The sequence below is a fragment of the Bos indicus genome, chromosome 7 (assembly GCF_029378745.1).
Source record: "Bos indicus isolate NIAB-ARS_2022 breed Sahiwal x Tharparkar chromosome 7, NIAB-ARS_B.indTharparkar_mat_pri_1.0, whole genome shotgun sequence".
NCBI lineage: Eukaryota > Metazoa > Chordata > Mammalia > Artiodactyla > Bovidae > Bos > Bos indicus.
In genome coordinates, this window is record NC_091766.1 from 93,351,005 (window position 1) to 93,370,704 (window position 19,700).

General features: G+C 39.6%; 1 protein-coding gene across 3 annotated transcripts in view; it reads right to left on the minus strand.

The window, feature by feature from the left end:
• Positions 1 to 19,700, minus strand: part of KIAA0825 (KIAA0825 ortholog) — a 430,821-nt gene that overhangs the window by 70,691 nt on the left and 340,430 nt on the right. The window contains exon 21 of one of the 3 annotated variants that reach the window (XM_070792129.1): positions 1 to 19,700. This exon is cut by the window's right edge and continues 65,392 nt beyond it. The exons of the other annotated variants lie outside the window; for them this stretch is intronic. The gene's annotated coding sequence lies outside the window, so the exon portion shown is untranslated. 3 annotated transcript variants of the gene reach the window in all.

Sequence of the window (19,700 nt, forward strand, 5' to 3'; positions counted from 1 at the left end):
TTTTATTTGTTTTTAAAAATTGAGGGGGTGGGGGACAACACAGTCTATCAGGGGGATTTAAGGTTTGGTACTGACAAATAATGGACACATAATTCGTTACATGCTCAGTCATGTCCGACCCTTGGAGACCGCAAGGACTGTAGCTCACCAGGCTCCTCTCTTCATGGAGTTCTCCAGGCAAGAATACTGGAATGGGTTGCCATTCCCTTCTCCAGGGGATCTTCTGGACCCAGGGATCGAACCCTGGTCTCCTGCACTGCTGGAAGATTCTCTACCGTCTGAGTCCCAGGGAAGCCCGCTGAGGACATAAGGAATTACATGGCACCCCACTCCGGTACTCTTGCCTGGAAAGTCCCATGGACGGAGGAGCCTTGTGGGCTGCAGTCCATGGGGTCGCTAAGAGTTGGGCATGACTGGGCGACTTCCCTTACTTTTCACTTTCATGCATTGGAGAAGAAAATGGCAACCCACTCCAGTATTCTTGTCTGGAGAATCCCAGGGACACAGGAGTCTGGTGGGCTGCTGTCTATGGGGTCGCACAGAGTCGAACACGACTGAAGCGACTTAGCAGCAGCAGAAAGCATCAATACATGACACTAGATGGGCTGCGTGAATTATAATCAGAATCACTTACAAAGCAGTAGATTTTCTTATCAAAAAAGAAGACAGCAATTTGCAAATGTCTCATTATTGGCCTCTGTTATAACCTTGGGTATACTGCCTAATCATGTACGATCATGGGGCTTATTGAGTCAAAGAAATTCATACAACACTGAATACATGCAGTGTTTGGTTACAAAATCATCATGTGGTATAAATAATAATGTAACACTAACACAAATACATCGTATTCTGGGAATGAAACACTACTAGTAATTCCAAACTCTTTAAGTGAAGGGTGTGGTCCACACCTATAATGGGAGCCATAGAACTATATTCTCATCTCAGTATCACATCAAAAACCAAACAAACATACCCAAAGGACTAAAGTGGTAAGGAACCCTCTCAGAAACTACTGGAATGAATGTTCTGGAATCTGGACTATCTATAGTTTCCCAAACTCAAAGGCTGTTTCTCAGCTTTTGCTTTTTTCACGCTTTTCTCCCCTGTGCCTCGAATACCTCTGCTTCTGTTTCTCCCCTAATTCCTGCTCCTCCACCTAGACTGGGTTCTAACCACCCTGCTTTTTGCTGAGTTAGGAGCCTCTCAGCATCCAATATTCCAAGCACTCCAAGCATATCTCTAGTAACTCTAAAACCTGAAAGGATTTCCCCCACTGTAAGTGATCTGAGGGCAAAGACTATGTGAACCTTTCATGTTTTATTGCCCTGCTTTGGCATAGCACTTGTCACTTAGTGGGCATTCAAGAAATGGCTGTTGAACTAATCCAAACTGCAAAATCAACATTCCAGAAGAATTCTGAGGAAACAAGAGGTTGCCAGAATATCATACAGTTGATCCTGTGCTCCAGTGAAACTGGAGGGCTTGCTCCAAGAATTTACCGCATGCATCTTGCCATGTATCTTGAAAAGGAAGAAAGATGTCCTTTTCATTATAGGGGACTAGAATGTAAAAGTAGGAAGTTAAGAGATACCTGGAGAAACAGGCAAATCTGGCTTTGGAGTACAAAATGAAGTAGGGCAAAGGCTAATAGAGTTTTGCCAAGAGAATGCATTGGTCATAGCAAATACCCTCTTCCAACAACACAGAAGAGAAGACTCTACACATGGACATCACCGGATGGTCAATCCTGAAATCAGATTGATCATATTCTTTGCAGCCAAAGATGGAGAAGCTCTATACAGTCAGCAAAAACAAGACTGGGAGATGACTGTGGCTCAGATCATGAACTCCTTATTGCCAAATTCAGATTTAAATTGAATAAAGGAGGGAAAACCACTAGACCCTTCAGGTATGACCTAAATCAAATCCCTTACGATTATACAGTAGAAGTGAGAAATAGATTTAAAGGAATAGATCTGATAGACAGAGTGCCAGAAGAACTATGGACGGAGGTTCATGACACTGTAAAGGAGGCAGTAATCAAGATCATCTCCAAGAAAAAGAAATGCAAAAAGGAAAAATGGTTGTCTGAGGAGACCTTACAAATAGCTGAGAAAACACAAGAAGCAAAAAGCAAAGGAGAAAAGGAGAAATATACCCTTTTGAATGCAGAGTTTCAAAGAATTGCAAGGAGAAAAGAAAGCCGTCCTCAGCGGTCAAAGCAAAGAAATAGAGGAAAACAACAGAACGGGGAAGACTAGAGATCTCTTCAAGAAAATTAGAGATACCAAGGGAATATTTCACGCAAAGATGAGCACAATAAAGGACAGAAATAGGATGGACCTAACAGAAGCAAACGATAGAAGAGGTGCCAAGAATACACAGAAGAGCTATACAAAAAAGATCTTCATGAACTAGATAACCACAATGGTGTGATCACTCACCTAGAGCCAGACATCCTGGAATGGAAGTCAAGTGGGCCTTAGGAAGCATCACTACAAACAAAGTTAGTAGAGGTGATGGAATTCCAGTTGAGCTATTTCAAATTCTAAAAGATGATGCTGTGAAAGTGCTGCACTCAATATGCCAGCAAATTTGGAAATCTCAGCAGTGGCCACAGGACTGGGAAAGGTCAGTTTTCATTTCAATCCCAAAGAAAGGCAATGCCAAAGAATGCTCAAACTACCACACAATTGCACTCATCTCACAGGCTAGCAAAGTAATGCTCAAAATTCTCCAAGCCAGGCTTCAACAGTATATGAAACATGAACTTCCAGATGTTCAAGCTGGATTTAGAAAAGGCAGAGGAAACAGAGATCAAACTGCCAGTTGGATCATCGAAAAAGCAAGAGAGTTACAGAAAAACATCTATTCCTGCTTTATTGACTAAGCCAAAGCCTTTGACTGTGTAGATCACAATAAACTGTGGAAAATTCTTAAAGAGATGGGAATACCAGACCACCTGACCTGCCTCCTGAGAAATGTGTGTGCAGGTCAAGAAGAAAGAGTTAGAACTGGACATGGAACAACAGACTGGTTCCAAATTGGGAAAGGAGTACGCCAAGGCTGTATATTGTCACTCTACTTATTTAACTTATATGCAGAGTATATCATGTAAAATTCCAGGCTGGATGAAGCTCAAACATAAAGATTGGCAGGAGAAATATCAATAACCTCAGATATGCAGATGACACCACTCTTATGGCAGAAAGTGAAGAAGAACTAAAGAGCCTCATGATGAAAGTGAAAGTGGAGAGTGAAAAAGTTGGCTTAAAACTGTACATTCAGAAAACTAAGATTATGGCATGTGGTCCCATCACTTCATGGCAAGTAGATGGGGGAAGCAATGGAAACAGTGAGAGCCTTTATTTTCTTTGACTCCCAAATCACTGCTGATGGTGACTACAGCCATGAAATTAAGACTCTTGCTCCTTGGAAGAAAACCTATCACCAACCTAGACAGTATGTTAAAAAGCAGAGACATTACTTTACTAACAAAGGTCCATCTAGTCAAAGCTATGGTTTTTCCAGTAGTCATGTATGGATGTGAGAGTTGGACTATAAAGAAAGCTGAGCGCCAAAGAATTGATGCTTTTGAACTGTGGTGTTGGAGAAGACTCTTTAGAGTGCCTTGAACTGCAAGGAAATCAAACCCATCCATCCTAAAGGAAATCAACTCTGAATACTCATTGGAAGGTCTGATGCTGAAGCTGACACTCCAATGCTTTGGCCACCTGATGCGAAGAGCCGACTCACTGGAAAAGTCCCTGATGCTGGGAACGATTGAAAGCGGGAGGAGAAGGGGACGACAGAGCATGAGATGGTTGGATGGTATCACCAACTCAATGCATATGAGTTTGAGCAAACTCTGTGAGATGATGAAGGATGGGGAGGCCTGGAGTGCTGCAGTCCATGGGGTCGCAAAGAGTTCGACCTGACTGATCACTGAGCAGCAACAAAGGGCTCTCAGCTAGGTCTGAGGTCTGAGGTCCTCAGTCAGTTCAAATGCAAGATATGCTCTCCCGGGCAGAGTCCTCAAAGGGACAGATGAGGGAACATTCTGAGAGAAGGAGGTTCTTAAAAATCAGGAGTAAGGCCCAGTGGCAAAGGAAGGGGAAAACATCACAGGCTTTGCTTACTACTCTCCAGCCATTCTGCGCATTCTGTCACCAAGAGGCCTGAGCACTGAAGATTCAAGGTCATAGAAAATCTAAGTCGTTCTAGGAATGAGGTATCTATTTCATATTTGGGTTAAGTTTCTCCTATCACTGAAAGAACATATATACTGTCTCCTTTCTTTCTCCTCCTCCACCAAAGAATCTTGTTGGTTTTTGTTTTTGCTGAAACCCACTTTCCCTGCTCAGAAAGAAATAGATATAAGGTTTAAGAAGTTAGAATGTACGTGACTGGTTAGATATTGCATCAGCCTCCATTTTTCTCACCCATTGTTTTGCCTACTGCTAAGTCACTTCAGTCGTGTCTGACTCTGTGCCACCCCACAGACAGCAGCCCACCAGGCTCCCCCGTCCCTGGGATTCTCCAGGGAAGATCACTGGAGTGATTTCCTTCTCCAATGCATGAAAGTGAAAAGTGAAAGTGAAGTCGCTTAGTCAACCCCATGGACTGCAGCTTACCAGGCTCCTCTATCCATGGGATTTTCCAGGCAAGAGTACTGGAGTGGGATGCCATTGCCTTCTCCATTTTTGTCTACTAGTCCAGCCAAAACTGAAGTGTGTTGTTCTCCTGATGACCTTTCTATTTCAAGTTTGTTTAGAAATCGCTCTTCCTTTTTCTCTCAAGCCACCTCCAGGCTATGTAAGACTACTTGTAATAAAACATTTTATGGTTGAAAGGAAACTTAAAAGTCATTTATTACAACCAGTAGCCAGATTCTCCTGAAATCCTAGTCAAAGGACACCTGGTCTCCACTGCAAAGTTAACCATTTAGCTAATCAGATAAAAGGATTCATTCTAATAACTAATGGGAGAAGATTGAAGAGGATTCTAGGGCCTTTCTCTCTTCTCCCAGGCAACCAACCTGTGTTTCAGTGGCAATTCACTCAAGATAATATTTCATTCAATTTATCAGGTAAGGAAGGAAAAGAAGAAGAGGGGACAGGATGGTATAATGGTAGGATGGAAGGGTGCTGTGGCTTTTTTTAGCTGGTGGGCCCATTTATTTATTCAAAGCATAAACCTCGATCCCACTTAGTATTTTGAGCAATCAGGAAAAACAGCTTTCTAGCTGATAGCAGGAAAATGGTGTGAAAAAAAATCAAAGATTCAAAGAGCAAGAATGTTATTCTTAAATTGGAAACTAATCTGGAAAATCACAGAGGGATGTGTTAAGGGGTCATTTATGACCAATGACTAGAACGCCATTTTGTATTTCTTTGCAAAGATGCACTCTTACATAATTAGCTTCCATAATCATAAAAGCCGTCCTCAATTTTATAATGCATCATCTTATTTGTTTTTCTATATGATGTTCATATGAAAATGTCATGCTTTTTTCAACCATACATCAGATACTCCTTACTTCCAACAATATCACTATGTTTTTATTGGTAAAAATAAAATATATTAAGACTATATTCTAACCAAATAATACTTTATCATTTTTTGTTGTTGTTGCTTTTAACTTTGAAAAGTTGATCTGAGATTTCGTCTTTACTGTGTTACAATCCTGTGAGAAGGATCCTATTAATTATAAATAAATGAGTAAATAGGCACAAAAAGACTTGGTCAAGTCAGAGAGTTAGGGACTAGCTAAGTATCTGTGGTGCCATGTCTGGGGCATACGTCTCCTGTGTCCCACATCCAGACTCTTTCAGCTAAAAAATGTGATTTGAGTGGACTGTACTCTCTCGTGAGCTTGGTCCTGCTGACAGTCTTCATAGAAACTGAATGCAGCTGGAATCCTCTCTCTCTCTGTGTTACCTTTTCTCAACCGTTTGCCACATGTTCTGTCCCTACAAGCCCCTCTGAAAAGACAGGAGCCACACATGCAACTCTGTCATGTCAATCATGTGACAAACATTCTCCAAGTGAAATTAACATGCAAGACTCCATGTACATTTTGTAAGCTTCCCTACAGTGTACAAATATGCTGAGACTGTCGAAGATAGTTCTGATCCAGAATGTATTGTCACAGGAACAAGTAAAACTATATTTTCTTTTTTAGGAATCATTAAAGATTTCTTCTTTAATTATTACACAAAATATCCTCTAACCGACAACATAGCAACTCATGATAGTTTTCTAATGGGAGGCATTTGAAATGCCTTAGCTAAAGATTGATTTAAAGAAAAGCTTTCTGTTGGATTCATCTCAACATCTATCAGGTAGTATTATTTTTCCAATAGTCTTTTGCTCCATCCTTTGCCTTCTAAAGAGCTATGCCCAAGCTATAATTATTTTCTGCTAATTAGAGTAATCCATGATTAGTTATTCAAAATGATTCCTTTCCAAAATCAAATCCATTTCCTGTCATGACACTAAAAAAAAAAAGATATAAATAAAGTATTATCAGAATCAGATTTGTCAGAAAGGAATACTTTTTAAAGTTTTCTTTAGTTAGCATTAAAATCTTTTCTGCTGAAGGTGCTGTGATTCCCTTCATCAGTTAATGTGGACTAGAGAAGGGCAACTGGACCATGAAGTAATAACAACGAATGGTTTTGATAATTACTAAGGATTAGTTATACTGATGACATAGGAGTAAGCAATTTACAATATTCTTAAAGAAAAGCTTCAAAGCAGTAAGACCTAGCAATGACTAAGGGGAAGTGATAAACGTGTTCACTTGGGAAACCGGGGGTCCAAAGATGTACTTCTACATGGCTCATGCCTTTTTGTCGACACTCATTTGAGTCCTAAGCTAAGCTAAGCCACTTCAGTCGTGTCCAACTCTGTGCGACCCCATAGACAGCAGTCCACCAGGCTCCCCCGTCCCTGGGATTCTCCAGGCAAGAACACTGGAGTGGGTTGCCATTTCCTTCTCCAATGCATGAAAGTGAAAAGTGAAAGTGAAGTCGCTCAGTCGTGTCCGACTCTTAGCGACCCCATGGACTGCAGCCTACCAGGCTCCTCTGCCCATGGACTCCCCAGGCAAGAGTACTGGAGTGGGGTGCCATTGCCTGAGTCCTGCAGACGGCTAAATCTTCCTCTCCTGGGATTGCCCTAGTTCCGCTGCCTTCAAGAAGCAGCTACTTTCCCCACTTATCTCCGAGGGAGGCCCGGGATCTTTCTGTCTCTCAGGCTGGATCACACTTGGTCTGTATCCCATGTCATTACAACACACTTAGCTCTACTCTAATGACTGTATGAGACTTAAGTGTCTTTCCTTAAAACGTGAGGTCTTTTCCACCTAATTTTTTCTTAGGTCATAGCCTTAACATATGTGTGCTATACATAATCAAATTTTCTATGTACATTTATCTAAAACTCCTAAACAAAGAGAGCTGAACATACAAACTCTGTGTGATGTGAACAATTCTATTAGGTTCAAGCAGGGAGAATAAGTTATATATGCATAAACATAAGAATAAAAAAGATCTTTAGAAAAAGAAGCTACTTTGGGATTCAAAGTTCAGTTCAGTTCAGTCGCTCAGTCATGTCCGACTCCCTGCGACTCCATGAACTGCAGCATGCCAGACCTCCTTGTCCATCACCAACTCCTGGAGTCCACCCAAACTCAAGGCAAGATAAAATTATAAATCTAGGAAATACTGAAATCACTGCTAGAGGAAAGCAAACTGCTTCTACTTTGACCAGAACTGGTAACCATCTTGTTCCTCATCTTCACTAAAAGTTTTCAATTTAGTTTCTTTGCTCTTTTCCCTAATAGGGTTACAATTCAATTTTTATAATAATAACAACTTTAAAAAGTTTTCTCAAACTCCCAAATTTTCAGAATAGCCATGACAAAAACTGGGGAAAAAAAGTCACAATTAGATGATAAGTGACCTTAAAGTCTGTAATGGTGAGAGTCACACTTGCCAAATAGTCCGTGTGTTTCTTTTGAGTTACAACCATGTGACTAGTTCTGGCCAATGGACTGTGAACAGATGCATCAAAGCTATTAATTTCCAGTAGGAGGACCTCCTGTACAGACCTGCTATTGCCATGTCTACAAAAGAAGTATGCTGATATGGCAGCTTCAAAGACAGAAGTGGCCTTTGCTGCTGAGTCACCACATGAAGGATAACGCCCCACACATTTGCTCATAGTTACTTTGCTTTCTTCAGCGTACTGAAGCCATTAACCTTAATGTATGTTGTACGTGGCTCGGTAGGGCCTCAAGGTACATCTTTGTGCTGAACAAAATTGTTTCCTATGGGCCCATTTCTCATCTAAATGCCAGAACAATTTCACATGAGCAATACAATAGCGTCTCCTTAAACATTCATCATCATAAATTCAGAACTCCCTTTTTGTGTTTACAGAAGTATTTCTACATCTTTTATATTTGAGGCTAGCATGAAAGATTACATACTGTTTAATACGAGGGCTATTTCTTTTAAAAGCTAAACAAACACTTAACAATCCATTTGTATTATTTGGCTTTCTGTAGTTCACTGGGTACACAGGAAGTAGGAAAACTGGAGATATTAACTGAATAATTTTATTTATCTTAACTATCTGGAAAATTACTTTGCTAGGAAAGTCTTTGAAAACTGTTGATGATTTTTGGTTTGTATTTTTTACTTCTATATCAAAAGTATTGATATTCTAATCATTACCTATCTGGTTGGATGTTCAAAGAGCTTAGGGATTTTTATCATGATGTTATTTAGATAAAATATTAGAGCCCAGGCAAATGTACGGTGATAGATCTTTCATATAATAAACCTGAGGCATCCATTCCCTGAAATATTTTGTAGACATTTAAAATGATAACGTATAACATCAACTTTCAGATGGAGTGTGCTAACATTTATTTATCTGGTTAGAGATGGAAACAGTTACAGCTAACATTCTGGGACCTGAGTGGATCTTGAAGCCTAACTTATTTGTACTTTAGCCTGATTGTCAACATTTAACTATCTCCCATGGATTTTCTGCAAGTGCGCATGTGAGTTGCTTCAGGGGAAAAAATAGAGAACTATCATGAAAACAACATTTAATGACATGACAAGTGTTGGAGAATAACGAAAGACAATGAGCTGGACTGCCAACTTATGGCCGCTTCACAGAATTGCAGGGATTGACTTAAGAAGGTCCATTAAGAAGAAGATAACTGATCAAAGAAACTTCGCACTGGGACAAATATTAGGCAACACCAGAGAGGATGAACTGTCTGCTTTAAAAGCAGGGACTTGTCTAACTTGAGGTATGGCTATGCTTCACATATACTTTTCGAGGCCATATTTCCTTTCTCAAGAGTAATTCTAGTTGCTGGACATGGAATTTATTTTGCTTTTCTTCCTTTGTTACTTTAAGAAAATTGAGGCCCGCTGATGTGTTTTTACTCTATTTGAATCTGAAGCAGAACAATTCCCATTGAGGGTTCTTGTGGAACTTCATTTTAGTTATGTTTTAATAAAGTCTTATTTGTATTGACTTCTGGGGCAGCATGGCATTCCCTTACTGATAAACTACTTGGGTTTACTTTTTTATGGAGAGATTTTAATTTAATATGATAGATTCAATCGTTGTTTTTCAGGTTTTATATGCATGCCTGGAAGCCTTTTAATAACTTGCAATAACAAACAAAATGAATGTGACTTTTAGGGTAGACACTCTTGTAATTGATATTTCTACCAGCTCAGGGTGTTTATTTATTGTGCCAAAAAATAAAGTGCATTCTTTCCATCCCTGGGGAATAAAGAGTAATGGAGTTGCAATTTACTAAAAAGTTATGAGAGATCCCAAATTGCAAAGAAAAATTTCATACAGATGTATTTCTTGCTTAGACTTGATCTTTGCATAACTCACACAGAAAAAGTTTTATTATTGTAATAAATCCATTTGCCTTTCTGCATAAAGTAATTAGGGATCAAGGTGTAATAAAATATTTAAAAGATATTTGGACAGTAGACAAGGTTTGTATTCATAAAAAATTATATTATTTTAACTTTGACAATCATATATTTTCAATACTGAAGAATAGGATTTTGGACACAGAAATGATTTTGATAAATGACAGAGTTCTGCCTGAGGCCATAGGAGAAGCAAGAACAGGGAACATAAAAATGGGGAATCTACAGATTAGCACGTTATGATTATTCTCTTTCATAGCACTTAAGAACCGCTTTGAAAAGATCCAATGTCTTCAGCAGTTTAAACTCATTTCTCCTGTATCTAAGCAACATGTACTATAATTTAAATTGACATGGTTCCCTAAGAAATATTGGGACAACTCTTAAATAGAGATGAGACATTACTGAACAATGTTTTGGATGATAAACAGTAATAGAAATTTGAGATTGAAATGGCCTTTTCAAGGGAGTAGGTCACACCTGTGAAAACACAAGATAGGTATTTAAGTTCTTCTCTCATTGCTTGATACTGAGCCTCTTCAAGTGTCTGTGCATTAGTCAATTTGACACCTCATGGGTCCCTAATTATTATGGAGATCTTCAGCAGGCTGGTAACACTTTTTGAAAGATGTATTTAAAAAATTCTGGACCTTACTTGCCCTAAGACTGAATATAATTTTTCACAAGAGTTAAGGGGCTTTGAGAAAGGAGAGTGATGGTATCTGACCTGCTTTTTAAATAGTCACTCTGGTGGCTGATGGATTGGATGTTGTGGAGATGAGGTCAAGGGAGCCACCCCTGGACACTCCAGGACATTCTTGCCTCCTTCCTCTAAATTCCTGAAACTTCCTCTCTTACCCTCTTGGCTTTTAAGTAGATGTAATCTAGTGTTAAAGAAAGCTGAGCACCAAAGAATTGATGCTTTTGAACTGTGGTGTTGGAGAAGACTCTTGAGAGTCCCTTGGACTGCAAGGAGATCCAACCAGTCCATCCTAAAGGAACTCAGTTCTGAATATTCATTGGAAGGACTGATGTAGAAGCTGAAACTCCAATACTTTGGCCCCCTGCTGCGAAGAGCTGACTCATTGGAAAAGACTCTGATGCTGGGAAAGATTGAAGGCAGGAGGAGAAGGGGACGACAGAGGATGAGATGGTTGGATGGCATCGCAGACTCAATGGGCATCAGTTTGGGTAAACTCTGGGAGCTGGTGATGGACAGGGAGGCTTGGTGTGCTGCGGTCCATGGGGTCGCAAAGAGTCGGATACGACTGAGTGACTGAACTGAATTGAATCTTGTATTATTCCACACAGTTTTACCAAATGCTCTTTGAGGGACTCCATATCTTGGCCTCTGTGTCTTAGGACTCCCTGCTTTCCAGGGCATTTAGCCAAATGCTTTGTACCTGATAGGTACAGAACAGATAGTATAGTAATTGTTGATGGAGACCTATTATATGAACTACCCATCCTGGCAAAACGGCATAAACTTGAGACGTGCAGAGGGGGATGTCCCAAGGAAGAGGTGGCCCTTGGAGATTAGCTCAGGTGAGCAGCCTGAAAACAGGGTTCTTGAGTCTTGTCTGTTCACTGAACCTCATTCCATGTCAACATTTAACAAAGCTCATCAACATGACTGGAGCTCACCGAAAGTTTGTTGAAAATCATGAAATGCTACACTTTAGATTTGAACATGTCATTGTGTGCAAATTTATCGTCAAAGGAAAAAAAGAACAGTAAATACCATTTGCACTCTAATGATACACACACTGTAGTATTTAGGAAGAAGTATACTGATGGCTGCAACTTATTTTGAAACAGATCAAAAAATAAGATAGATTGGTGGACGGGTGGAAAGATGAATGGATAGTTATGTGCAAAGGCAAGTAAAGTAAAATGGCAGAATCAAAGTGATGAGTATATGTTTATTCATTGTGAAATTGTTTCAACTTTTCTGTACATTTGTGATTTTTCATAGTAAAGTATGGTGAAAAATTAGTTGAAAGTGATAACTAAAATTATATTAAAAATTATCAAGTTTATGGTCACTGTACTGTTACGTACCTGAGCTTTCAGGAAATCTTCTAATCCTTACACAGAACAGAGATTTCATCTATTAATTTATGGTTTTAAGAAGTGTCCCAACTTCTTAATTGACTTTGTAAATTAGAATTTTGGTTATATTCGCCAATATTTTCTAAATAATGGCTATGTCTCTGATAAATTTTTCTTATCTATACAGTTCATAAAATTGAGTTCAGACATTAAATCATTGTTAAAATTGAGTGTTTTGTGATACTTAGTGATAATAAAAATAATTATACTCATTGGGCTGTATATGCTAATCTTACCACTTCATTACTAGTGATAGCAAAAAGTACAAACAATTGGATATAGTAACAATCTCTTCCTGACTCTCTCTCTCTCCCTCTCACAGCTCCATTTCTTTTTTTCTGAGGCAGAGAAACTACATGGTGTAGGTAAGCATGGCATATAAGTAGGAGGAGAAATTATCAACATTAATGTGGTAAGATTAAAACTCTAGAACTGTATTTGTCTTTTTTTGAGAATAAAATTTCTAAAATCCTGAAGCACTCCTGCGCTACTGTATAACATAAAGATGAACGACTTTTCTCAATTTTCAAACTTTTAGTTTTCACCTTTAGGTTCTAGACAGTTTATTTTAATGTATTGCTTTTGTGAATGACTTGAAGGGGGAAAAATTGTTCTTTAGCTCTTTTAAAACAAGGAAATGTCTGTTCTCACATTAACACCTTTTTATTTCTAGGGAAAATGAATGGAATGCCTACGTGAAGTATACTTTGAACTTTCAGTGTGTACTGCTGACAATGGATATCTTTGAAGGAGACGACAAGTATCCCTGCTTTGACTGGGCCAACTTGTGGATCACGTTTGAAGTCAGTGGAAGCTTTAAGTTTTTAAAAGGTCTGCCCAGGTGTCAAGAAATGTGGGAAAGCGCTCAGTTGTGTGGCAATGAAGGAGATGCATGCATTTTAAGGCGGTCTTATCGGAACACATTGAGAGATTTGGCATCCTTAAAATTGAGCATATGTCTTATCAGCATTCCTAGTACAGAGTATTTTGTTACTGCTTCTGTGCTCTAAATAGCCCTGTGCAAAGGCACATCACTGAACCAAAGCATATGGAGGTGGCTCTTCAGTGATGCTGAGCTAGGCTGCGGTATCCATTTGCTGCTGCCTTACCTTTTTCTACACACTTGCCAACGGAAATTTCTGCTCTGGAAATTATACTGTAGCAAAAAACGAAGTATATGGCATGAGATTGGATTCCGCGTCTCAGGACATATCAATATGAACCAGAGTTATTGCCTATTTCCTGAGACGACTGAATCCAAAAACATACGCACCTAGGCCTTAAGGAAGCAGTGACTCTTTAAACTGCCCTCTATATTTACAATTACTTAATTACTTTATTTTGCCAAAAATAAAGGTCATTAAAATCATCTTGAAGCTTGACTTAAATTTTAGAAGTAGCCCGCAAGTTGTACAGTCTTTAACTATGTTCCATTTAACACATTTAATAGATGTAAAAACTCACAAGTGATGATATAAAGGATAATTTGCGCTTGCAGTGCATTTTTGTCCAATTAATAGATTGCCTGTGTGTTGCATATTTTGCATGACAAAAGAGCAGAATATTAAACTGCCATTCATAATGAAAATGCACTTTGCAAATTAAAAGTGCCGAAACAGAAATTTTTCACCCTGTTTAGGAAATAAACAGTCCTTAACCAATTAAACTGCATTGTAATAATTCTATGATTTATTGCAAGTTGTTTAACTTTCAAAACTCGGCTAACCCATATTAAGGTCACAATCCATCATGTCTTGCTTGGAAAGCCAGCAAATAATGGCTGTTGTATTAGCTGCTTTTGATGATAGTATGAAAGAAGTATTAGCACTTGTCAACAAAACTGCTTACAACATAACATTAGCATGCATGGGCTGCTGTACCTATTTATTATTCTGGCAGCTTCACACATATTGTTACAAGCTTATAAAACATTTTGTCGGGTGGAAACGGAATGTACACTGTTTGGTTTTCTGATAGACTGGCAGCATAAATGTCTGGGCTGACTTAGTTTAGTTTAAGTGTAAATAGAGACACAAATTCTTCAACCTGTTCTCTTATTGATACTGAAAAATGCTGAATTATTCAGCATCCAACTCTTCTGTTTGTGTCTATCACAGTTATCAATTACCCATCAGTCTTCTTGTCAAAACAGAATGGATTAATCTGGCTGAAAATAAGACAAATAAATGGATACTATAACAGGGGTGCGGGGTTGCCAGACTGTCAAAGGGAAATCCAGGCACTGACATTTGCCGTCAAAAATGGGATCTCTGGCTTAAGTGAGCAAATGACTCCCCTTTGTGAGCCAAGAATGCACTTAGCTCACGTAAGTAAATTAATCTGCCTTCTTTGACTGCTGATGCATTAGCATTGGGGTAGTAGTTCAGTTTCTAAAACCCCTTTATGTTTAAATAATTTTGGTCATTGTTATTGTTCTTCACAGGAAATGCAGACACATTCAGGTACTTTATCCTGCTAAAGAGAGGGCTGCCTGGGAAACAAATGGACCCATTTAACAACGAAGTGATTGCTGATAGTTCTGTGCCACTTCATAGCTCTCAGCTGATGTGATACCCAGGAACTCTTTGCACAGATGGCTGGTGGAACACATCCAGCATCTGCAAAGTCCATCCCTGTTTTCTTTCCCAAACATTTTATTTGGAATTCTTGTTTGGCAGACTTCCTGAGACTCTGCCTAGCTGTTCAAAGTACATATTTCCAATCTATCTCATTTGGCCCTTCCCTAAAAAAAGAGCCAGCAAAGTGCCTTCTTATTTGGCACAAAAATTGCAGCCACAGACTGAAGCAAGTTTTGGGTTCCTGGCCAAAAATTTACAAGAATTTTATCTCAGATGCTTCCATACTGGACTGTTTTACATAGTCACCATTAACATTCTGAAGCCTTCACATCATGACAGAATCAAAGCTCCCCAGTCTGTATCAGCTGATAGCTTAACTGCCAGAAGCTCGCTCTTGTTCTCATTTTCCTTTGTATCCTAACCATTGGTTCTTACCTAGACTGTAGGATGACGCGTTACTTAAGGAGTGCTACCTATGAGAAAATGGCTCTGTCTACTTCATGAGGAATGAACAGATTATTTTTGAATGAATCATCATCTTTTTGTTCTTTTTCCAGTAGATCATGTAAAGAATTTTAAACATTTGAAAACCAAAACAAAAGAAAGAAAAACTTCCTTTTTTGGAGGGTGGTTTGGAAGAGGTCACACTAATAATTAAATTTCAGGTGCAACTTCCACAAATCTCTTAAAGACTTTGACAGACTGGAAATTTCAGTCTCATATTCCCAGAACATTACCTCAAATTTCTTCTCAATGTAAATCAGTTTCCCAGAACTTCAACATTAAAAGGAAATGCACTAATTGGCTTGGTCACAACTCATCTTTGCTAAATCTCTTTTGTTTGGTATATAATCTCAAAACGACCTCGTGGAAGACAGCTATTTAAAATGTGCAAACACCAAACCTCTTGAAAGGAGGCAGTGTTTTTGTGACCACTCAATTTATTTTACTTTGCCTCTCATGACCTTCTTCTCCTTTTCAATAAATAAATGTTTTATATGGAAAGGAGTGCTGTACAATTTTGCATAGCCTAAAGTATTTCCAAAGTTTGAGCTTTTATTTTTTGAAAACTAATACCTTGCAACATTAGCAACTAAGTTAATTGACAGGTGTGTGTCATGACTTAATTTCCAAATGCCAGATGCCATTTCCCGGTTCTATGAGAAACTTTCCAAAATACAAGTCTGCCATTTCAGACCCAACTTGCCCAAGCCTAAACACTCTCTCTCAATGGTTTGCTTTTACCGAAATCCCAGTTAGTGGTTAAGTCCTGAAGAGTCCACCTTTCCCATGTCTCGTCTGTTATCCTCCTTTCAGTTATGACTTCATCATGCTTTCGCACTCCCTGCCATGTCATTCATACATTCATGCACGCATCAAGTCATTTATTGAATAATTCTTGAGTGCCTAACACGAGTGGTCTCCTCTCTGCTTTTCTTTCCAACACCCCTTTCACTCTGAAATGCCCTCTTCTGCCAACCTACCTATAAATCTCAGTCCTATTAAAAAAAAAAAAACAAAAACAAAAAAAAAACCTACCTATAAATATTTAAATCTCAGTCCAAAAGAAAAAAAAACACCTCGCTTCAATGCAGCTTCTATGCTGCTACTGCTGCTAAGTTGCATCAGTCGTGTCCAACTCTGTGCAACCCCATAAACGGCAGCCCATCAGGCTGCCCCGTCCCTGGGATTCTCCAGGAAAGAACTCTGGAGTAGGTTGCCATTTCCTTCTCTGATGCATGAAAGTGAAAAGCGAAAGTGAAGTCGCTCAGTCGTGTCCGACCCTCAGCAACCCCATGGACTACAGCCTACCAGGCTCCTCCGTCCATGAGATTTTCCAGGCAAGAGCACTGGAGTGGGGTGCTGTTGCCTTCTCCGCAGCCTCTATACTTTTGTCTTATTCTTTCGCCCATATGTTATTTCTTAGTTCAAGTCTCTTGAGCATTTTAGTATTTCCCTTATCACAGCTTGGGAGAATTCCTGTCTTGGTCTCTAACTATGTGACTGTGGGCAAGTTATAGATCCAACTCGTGTCTCCTCTAAAATTGGGGATATTATTACTCCATAAAATGTGAGGTTAAATGAGATAATGCATAAGAGTGCTTGGAACAATGCCTGTGAACATTTGAGATGTTACTGTATTATTGTATGCAGCAGGGGCTTATAAATGCCTGCTGTAACATTTGTATGTTGAGAGATAACACTTTTGATTGCTCTTGGTGTTTCTGAGGAGCTTAAAACTACATTTACCCACTTATCTGGTGGGCCAGAGGATCGCATTCTGGGCTGAACACAATGGAGCTAGGCGGCCTGTCTTCAGGCTGCTTGGTGCTTACCATTTACTAGCTCGTTTTTAGGGGGAGAGGGGGGGAGTCAAGAAGCTAAAAGGTTCTGTATCTAATATACACAGCTGTTAAAATTAGCTGAAAGTGCCTGGGAAAGTCTCGTCCCCGCCCTCCCCATCCCAGGATACGTGTATATGTATGGCTGAGTTCCTTCACTGTTCTCCTGAAACTACCATAACATTGTTAATTGGCTATCAGTTCAGTTAAGTTGCTCAGTCGTGTCCGACACTTTGCGACCCCATGGACTGCAGCACGCCAGAACTCCCTGTCCATCAACTCCCAGAGCCTTCTCAAACTCATGTCCACTGAGTCGGTGATGCCATCCAACCATCTCATCCTCTGTCGTCCCCTTCTCCTCCCACCTTCAATCATTCCCAGAATCAGGGTCTTTTCCCATGAGTCAGTTCTTTGCATCAGGAGGCCAAAGTATTGGAGTTTCAGCTTCAGCATCGGTCCTTCCAATGAATATTCAGGACTGATTTCCTTTAGGATGGATTGGTTGGATCTCCTTGCAGTCCAAGGGACTCCAAGAGAAGTCAAGAGTCTTCTCCAACATCACAGTTTGAAAGATCGATTCTTTGGCGCTCAGCTTTCTTTATGGTCCAACTCTCACATCCATACATGACTACTGGAAAAACCACAGCTTTGACTAGACGGATCTTTGTTGGCAAAGGTCGGCCATACCCCAATACAAAATAAAAAGGTTAGTTGAAAGTAAAATGCTGAGTAGTGTAGCAAGAATTCCATCAATGTAGCTTGTCGATAACCAAGAGGGGTTTCAAAATGCTCCGTGACCTAATTCTAGGTGGTGAGCAAGGATCATCCAAATGAAGGCATTTGGATGAATGCCTTGAATTAGTCACATCCTTCTAAAAGGTCTTCCTGAATAACACTTCATCGAATCCCAGTCTATCTTGTGTCTCCTAGACTAACTAAAAACTCCCCAAACAGAAGATGATTCACATTCTCCAGCTATTGGGACATCAACTTCTCTCTCCAGTTTGCAGACTGCTTCCTAATCACCTCCCTTCTCCCCAAACAGTTTGCCTTATTTCCACCCTCGAGTGCGTTATCGTCTAACACATCAGTTACTGTCCTCCTGGGTCCATAAACTCTCCAAGAGGCCACACTTTCTTTCTGGACTTTATCTTCTCTCATGTTGATCACATCCTTCCCTGCCTCAAGTCTAGCAACCTGCCCGTCTGCATCCATCTTTCTCCCGTTAAGATGCTTGTCTCTGCCACAGATTTTCTGACTAATTTGCCCTCAAAGATCTATCATCCAAATGCTCGAAGCATTTAGAGATTTTACTGCACAGTGTAACTGTCGATGACAAATTGTCTTGTAGCATTTACCGAGTTTACATGCCTCTCCAGATACACTTCATCATCCTTTCTGTTTCCTAGCTCTTTCTCGTTTTGGCTAATCCACCCGCCCTCTGGACAATCTCCCTGGCCTGTTACGGTCACCATGCCAGCGTCCTCCAGCTCCCCTGCTATTGGCTAAGTCTGTTTTTATGCACCAGGAAGAATTTCCCTTCTTTTAAAACTATAGTTTCTTATAAACCATAAGAAACCACCATTTCTTAAAGCAAATGACATTTTTTATTCTACACCCAGCCTTACCCAATTAAGGCAGCACTCTGTTATGTGGAAGATGCGTGGACTTCAACGTATTAGCGTTTTGGGTTCAAGTCCTGGTTTCACCACTTTCTAACTGTATGACCTTGAGCAAGTCATTTCACTGAGGCTCAATTTTGTTCAGTATAAAAATACTAATATCTAACTCACAGAAAAGGTATGAAGAATATAGGAAATAAGTAAGCAAGTGCCTGACACATATCAAGGAGTAAACTTTAGATACTTCATCCTACATTTATCATACCTACAGTCTATCCTTATTTTATATACACACTTCCATCATGATGATTACACTATAGATGAGCTTTATGTCTGGTACTTAATATTGGAGTGGGTAGCTATTTTCTTCTCCAAGGGATCTTCCCAACCCAGGGATTGAACCTAAGTCTCCTACATTGCAGGCAGATTTTTTACCTTCTGAGCCACCAGGGAGGCCCCATATTAAATACATCACTCATTAAATGATTAATTCTCTACGAGTGGTATACATACTAAGTATTTACAAACTAAACTAAGTGCTTTGTCATGAAACCCATAGAAGCCAAAACGTACTAGTTGTTCAGAGCTGATTAACACTGGAACTTATCTTTCCAATGAAACATCGGTTCCTTTTCTCCATCACATTTAAGGAAATTGAAGGCTAATAACTAACATTCCCTTGGTTAAGGAATAAAATGCAGAGGAGTGGAGCTACTATGTGCATGACTTAACTTCCAGTTTTTGAATTCCGGAAATGTATTCCAAGATAGTGAGGCAGTGTTGTACAGGATAGCTAATGAAAGTTTCCTCTAGAGAAGTCACAATTATCAAGCCAAAATGAGTCTCATAACTGAAATTACCTTCAAATTTTAATGAATCCCTCAGCAAACACTTGTTCTGGTTGGGTGTACTCAGACTTTGCTTGAGAAATGAGCAGTTTAAAATTGAAGACCTGCTTTAAGCAGAGTTTCTGAGTAGGAGGAATCACAATAAAATATTGAATTCCTACATTTAAATGGGAAGCAAACTCATACCTACTTTTTTCCTTCTTTCTTTTCG